Raw genomic sequence first — 7,289 nt, forward strand, 5'->3', positions numbered from 1 at the left:
TCTGCCAAATTCTGCTCCCACCCCTCTTCAGTTTCAATATACATCATACCCTTTTTTGAAATGCTTAAAGCAAACTCCCAGCTTGTTGCTTCTATTGAAAGAGAACTCTGCTCGTTGTATCATCATCTCCAGGGAAGTGTAGGGACTACACCTCCACTGTGCACCAACGTTTAGAGCCCCATTAAGCCGGCAGAAGAGTTTATCCCACATTGTGTGATTCTGGTTCTATATGGGATTTTTCATATACCAAAACCCTCCAAGAGTTAAGCACTGGTTCTGGTTCCTGGGAGCGCACATGCAAACTAGCCCAACATTCTTGTTTTTTTCCTTTCTGCTAGTTTGGGGAAAATTCTCTCGGAAGGAGAGCTCTGATTAAACTTTGGATCTTGCCAGACAATTGGGACTATTTAAAGCGGTACTGTGATATATTCGGTTGTTTATTCCTCTCTTATAGTTCGCTTTTGTGCATATCACTCTCTAATTCTGCCTGAAAAGGTGAACTTAGCCTTTAACCTTCCTAGTGGTAATCCTGAGTGTGGCTTGGGGTTAATTTACAGTAGCAAAAGCGGTAACCCCGAGCCACACTCGGGATTACACTCTAGTGCTTGTCCTGCGATTCCCCGATCCTTACCTTGCCCTGTGATCCCCCCCGATGTTCTCTTGCTGTGTCCTCCGGCTGATGCTGGCATCCGTCTTCCGGGTTCCCTTCCCTGTGAGCGTTGGGACGCAGGGGGGCGGAACCAGCGGGAGATTAAAAAAAAAGTAAAAACATGACATACACACAATACATCGTAATCTGTTAGGATTACATTACTGTTTCAAACCATTTCAGAATTGCATTGAAAACCACAAGAGGCCTGGGTAAGGGTCATTTTGCTTTTGTTGACCTAAAGAGGGGATATGCACATGGGACTAGTCTTGCAAGATCGCTGATAACCAAGAAATTGGACTAAAAGTAAGTAAACACATTGAAACTATGTGACAAAAGTTTAATAATTAGCATCAGATACTGCAATAAAAAGTTGGTAGCTTGGTATTGCTACAATAATATTGTCCAGAAAAAGCTATCCCTGATTGGGGCCAGAAGCCAATAAAGTGCCAAGATAAACAGACAAAAGGCAATGGTTTCTACATTTATTAACTAATTACATTTCAACACTGCTGAAATAGATTACACATTTCTGAGCATCTGGGAAACCAAACCTAATTTACATACTGATGTTTATAATATTGCACCCATCCTGAAATAGTATACTATCAATTGTACCTTTGGCTCCATAAAACATACCTTTAACCAATATTTATTACTTACATTGTTCACCAAATGATCTTCTAAACATTTTGTAAATACTGAAATGAATAAAGCAGTGCAAAATAAGCCTCTTACTCACTGTTGCACTAAGAGGCTTATTTGCTGCATAGCAATTGTAAAAATATTAACAGAAGTTTTGTACTCACCATAAAAATCTTTTCTCTGAGAGACGCAGAAAATGCATTAGATGTGTGGGTTTTTACTGCAGTTTACAGGAGAAGGACCCTAGGTACGCTCAAAGCCACCCTGCAGCTCAAACTGCACCAGCAAATTAATCTTTCAACAAAGCAACAGGCCAAACAAAAACAGAAGGGAAGGTCTCTAAATTATTTCAGAAAAACTATCTTTACAGCGGTATATGACAACACAGGGAGTGCCAGAGATGAGTAGGAAGCAGTCTTAAATGGACCTGCAACTTCTAGAAATTCTCCTGAGGGAAAAGGACCCTTGCCTATCTGGTATCCAAGACCAGACTCAAATGTTCCAGCCACTGAACCAGGAAAAAGAAAAAGATTGTGACTGTATAGATAGGTGTAGATTAGCCTTTCAGCTTGTGACAATTTCACTTGGAGTAAAAGATCATTCAGATATCCCACCACTGATACAATTTTGCATTGTATTGGTATTGTTCTGTCACATGTTCTGTCCCCCTTTGTAATGTACAGCGCTGAGCGAACTATTGGCGCTTTATAAATACTGTATAATAATAATAATATACCTCTGAGACATGAAAAAAGTCAGAACCAAGGCCAGAAATTGGGTAAACACCCACAGAACAGATGTCCCATAGTCGTAAATTGACAATGCACCATGAAACCAAGTTAACACCGGTGCCTTGAAAAGATCAGTACATAGAGGTATGTGTCTTTGATATTGAACAATGCAAGAAATCCTTTTAATGGAGGAATGCTACAACCGAGAGAGTCAATTCTATGTGAAAGTACTGAATCTCCACAAAGGCATTATGGGGTTTAGTTACTAAAACTGGTTTACTCAGAATCTCGTGCACTTCTGCATGAAAACCAATTAGCTTCCAGGTTTATTGCTAAAGCTTACTTGAACATGCTGAGGTTAGAAGCTGACTGGCTACCAAGCAGAGCAGCACCAGATTCTGAATGAATCAGGTTTAGTAAATCAAGCCCTAAGTGTCAGCTCCAGAATGGGGCAAATCCCTTCCCCTGCTTGGAGAACTGAAATAGTTATCCTTTAAGACTAATGTTCATTAATGGACAGATACAGTCCCCAATCTCTGGCAAATCTAATAGAGGCATTGAAGGTAAAGAATAGTTCTGAGGGTGTAGACTCCATCCACCTTGTGATAAACGGGTAGAGGACAAGCCTTCATGTTGCGTAGAACTTATCTACTCTCTTGGTAAATTCACCCAGTTAAAAGCATTTTGGAGCCAATGATGTAGAGGGCAGTCTGATGCAGTCACAACCCCAGCAAACAGGTGTAAGCACCCAACAACAGCTGTGAATTTCAGGGAGCCATGATGTCACCCATAGGTTCCCATGGCCCAGCAGTTGTCAGCATTCCCTCCACTTCCCTGTAGCAGCAGGCGCTCACTGACACAAGTTACTTGGAGATGCAGGTCCATATAACCAGACTAGAGCAGACTAAAAATAAGTACACAGATATTTTTTATATAGGTTATGCATAATAGGTAGAAGGAGGGGGAGGAAATGATTTTAAGAGTAGTTAGAGCTAGACTTTAATAATCTCATCCAATCCCCCAAGGCCTTCTAAAATGCATTATTGCTTTCATTGACACAGGGCAAATTATTACTCTAACTGATTGAAAATGCATGGATTGCTCTCACTGGCTACTATGGCTAATGATGTACAGGCATTTGTTTTACTCCAAATGAAATTAGGAACATGAGCTTTTAGCACTCCCACTGACAACTGACAGAGGGCACTTTTACTCCTACTGACTTCAAATGCAAGAGCATTTTTCCTCACTGGCTTTATTTACGAGGTTTGGATGTGGACACATTACACAGAGGGAGGGGCCTAAAGAGGCATTGTTAAATAAAACCTGAGCCTACTCTGCGTGGGCCAAGAGTAAGTAATGCACAAAATGCAGGGGTTAGGAGTTCATAACTCACAACATAAAGGGGTTAGGACTATGTTACACCAAAAGTGCAGGAGTTAGGATAATGCACAACATGCAAGAGTCAGGCATAAGTAACAGAATGCAGGGGTCAGACGTGAGAGGAGTGCACAGGTCATGGTTAACAGAGTGCAGAAGACTGCGATGTGTAATGCACAAAGTCTAGGGACAAGTGAGAAAGAAACACACAGAATGCTGGGGACTGAAATACGTAACACATAGAGCACTGAGGTCAGGAGTAAGTAATGCACATAGCACAGGAGTCAGGAGTACGTAATGCAGAAAGTTCAGGGAACAGGGATATGTAATGCACAGAATGCAGAGGACAGGAGTATGAATTGTACAGTGTACAGGAGTCACAATACAATACTCAGTGCAGTTATCACAAGTATGTAACTCAGAGAGTGCAGGGGTCAGGGGTGTGTAATACATAGAGTGCAGAGTCAGGAGTAAGTAATGCACAAGATAAAGCGTGGACAGAACAGCGGTGTGAGGGGAGGGATGCCCCTAGTAAGCTGTATGGGTTGGTGCCCCCACTGGTACCTGTACAAATTGAGCGCATTCAGTTTGTTTCCTACATACAGTATACATTTTTTAATAAAGATGGCTGCACTATGATTATTTATCTGGGCTTTTTCCTGAGACCTGTTCTGATAATGGAGGAGATTGTTTATTGCAGCCTAAGTGGACTGGTTCTAAAGAGATCACAGAAGGCGGCATCCCACCTAACACATTTGATCTTACATGCTCGCTGGCTACTCTGTTAGCCAATATAATCTGGTGAGTGTGTTTGGGGACTTTGACACTTTTTTGTTCAGAATTTCTGCTATAACCACTGTAATTATTTAATATGTCATTGCACTATAATTTTTTGTACTAGGTGGTACTGTTGCACATCTGGCAAGCGCTTACCTTTATTTTCACATACAGTTGCAAGAAAAAGTATGTGAACCCCTTGGGATTATGTGGAGTTTTGCATGAATTGGGCATAAAATGTGCTCTGAACGTCATCTAAGTCACAACAATAGAAGAACACAGTCTGCTGAACATAATACTACACAAACATTAGATGTTGCCATGGTTTAATTGCACATAACATGTAAACATTCACAGTGCAGGGAGGAAAAAGTATGTGAACCTTTGGACTTAATAACTGGTTGACCCTCCTTTGGCAGCAATAACCTCAACCAAACGTTTCCTGTAGTTGCAGATCAGACCTGCACAACGATCTGGAGTAATTTTGGACCACTCCTCTTCACAAAACTGTTTCAGTGTAGCAATATTCTTGGGATGTCTGGTGTGAATCGCTCTCTTAAGGTCATGCCACAGCATTTCAATTGGGTTGAGGTCAGGACTCTGAATGGGACACTCCAGAAGGTGTATTCTGTGCTGTTGCAGCCATTGTTTTGTTGAATTACTTGTATGCTTTGGGTCATTGTCCTGTTGCATCACCCATCCTCTGCGGAGGTTCAGTTGGCAGACAGATGGTCGTACGTTTTCCTGCAAAATGTCTTAATAAACTCTGGAATTCATTTTCCCATCAATGACAACAATCCGTCCAGGCCCTGAGGCAGCAAAGCAGCCACAAACCATGATGCTCCCTCCGCCATGTTTTACAGTGGGGATGAGGTTTTGATGTTGGTGTGCTGTGCCTTTTTTTCTCCACACATAGTGTTGTGTGTTCTTCCCAAACAACTCAATCTTGGTTTCATCTGTCCACAGTATATTTTGCCAGTAGTGCTGTGGAACATCCAGGTGCTCTTTTGCAAACTTCAAACGTGCTGCAATATTCTTATTGGACAGCAATGGCTTCCTCCGTGGTGTCCTCCCATGTACTCCATTCTTGTTTAATGTTTTCCTTATTGTAGATGTGTCAACAAAAATGTTAGCATGTGCCAGAGATTTCTGTAAGTCTTTAGCTGACACTCTGGGATTCTTCTTTACCTCATGCAGCATTCTGCGCTGTGCTCTTGCAGTCATTTTTATAGGACGACCACGTCGAGGAAGAGTAGCAACAGTGCTAAACTTTCTCCATTTGTAGACAGTCTGTCTTACCGTGGACACATGAACATCAAGGCTTTTGGAGATACTTTTGTAACCCTTTCCAGCTTCATGCAAGTCAACAATTCTTGATTGTAGGTCTTCTGAGATCTCTTTTCTGCGAGGAATGGTTCACATCAGACAGTGCTTCTTGAAACCAGTAAACCTAAAACAGGTGTGTGTTTTTTAAGGGCAGGACAGCTGTCAGCACCACATCCAATATCATCACACTGATTGGAGTCAAGGTTGGCTCACTCCTGGCTCCAATTAGCTCTGGGAGAAGTCATTAAGCTAGGGCCTCACATACTTTTTCCTCCCTGCACTGTGAATGTTTACATGTTATGTGCAATTAAACCATGGCAACATCTAATGTTTGTGTAGTATTATGTTCAGCAGACTGTGTTCTTCTATTGTTGTGACTTAGATGACATTCAGAGCACATTTTATGCCCAATTCATGCAAAACTCCACGTAATCCCAAGGGGTTCACATACTTTTTCTTGCAACTGTATGTAAAGTGTGGTTCACACTTAAAGGGGCAGCAGCCAAGTATTGTTTAATTGGTAGATCTACTTCATTGTTGTAGTATCTGAAGGAGCGCCTTCACACCCATATTCACAGAAAAGTAACAATATCCAAAGCCCTTTCTCTTTTCAGTTTCACTCCTTGGGCTATCAATGTACCCCTCAAGACACATTTCAGCGTTTCCCATTTGATCTGTGCCACGGTAGGGTCCTGGGCATGGTCAGATAAGAATTGAGAAATGGTGCAGATTTCTGCTGCTCGGGCAGGTTCATCCTTGACCGACGATTAATTTAACCTCCAGGATGCAAAAGGTTTAGAAGAGTGAGGGAGGTGGACAGTGAAAAGTATCGGAAAGTGGTTTGACAATACCTGCACCCCAATGTTTAGCTGGGGCTGCCAATTGAGAATGCAGTGGGAAACAAGGAAGTAGTCAATTCTATTGTATGTAAAATGAGTTTGAAAATGACATGTGTAGTCTCTCACGGAGGGATGGAGTATGTGACATATATCAGTTGCAGCTTGTGAAGGTGTTGTTTCACTCTATTGAGCTGGAAGAGAGATATGCAAGGCACAGTAGAGGTAGTGTCAAGTAGTGGATCCAGAGTCAAATTTACGTCTCTGCCTAGGGCAATTGTACCCTCCCCAAGGCCTTCCACACACCTCAGGAGGTTTACCAGCATGTATATTTGGCCATGATTTGGGGCGCATACATTGACAAGAATAAACAGCCTGCCATATATAAGACATTTGAGTATAAGGAATCTACCATCAGGGTTACCATGTATCTGTATGTCCAAGACTGGGTGAGAGGAGTGGAAGCCTATAGACACCCGTTGACTTGCTCAAGGGGGTATTGCTTAGATACTATTTGGGGTAATACTCTGTATGTATGACCAGTGCTGAGGATGCTTTGAAATGTGTTTCTTGATTAAATAATATTTGAACCCATTGTTTATGCATGCCGTACATCACCTTGGATTGTTTTTGGGGTAAATTCAGTCCTCTTACATTCAGAGATCCAAACATATCATGGTGGATGTTGGGGGAAGCACATAAAATGCTGACAGGGAGTCAGTGGACAGCTGGAGGTCTCCCCAGGAGAGGAAAAAAAAGGAGGGGAGAGAAAAGTAGGAGTGTAGAGACAAAGCAAAGAGCCATTGGAGAGAACAAGCACAAAAAGACCCTGATGGGGTAAGATCAACCTGTGGGTTTGGGGGCAGGGACAAGCAATACTTGTGGGAAGGTGAGGAAAAAGTTAGCTAGCACGGTGAGAAAGGAACAGAAGGAAAACGAGAACTG

The sequence above is a fragment of the Staurois parvus genome, unplaced genomic scaffold (genome assembly GCF_062004578.1).
Source record: "Staurois parvus isolate SC_StPar_1 unplaced genomic scaffold, SC_StPar_1.0 ptg000019l, whole genome shotgun sequence".
Lineage (NCBI taxonomy): Eukaryota > Metazoa > Chordata > Amphibia > Anura > Ranidae > Staurois > Staurois parvus.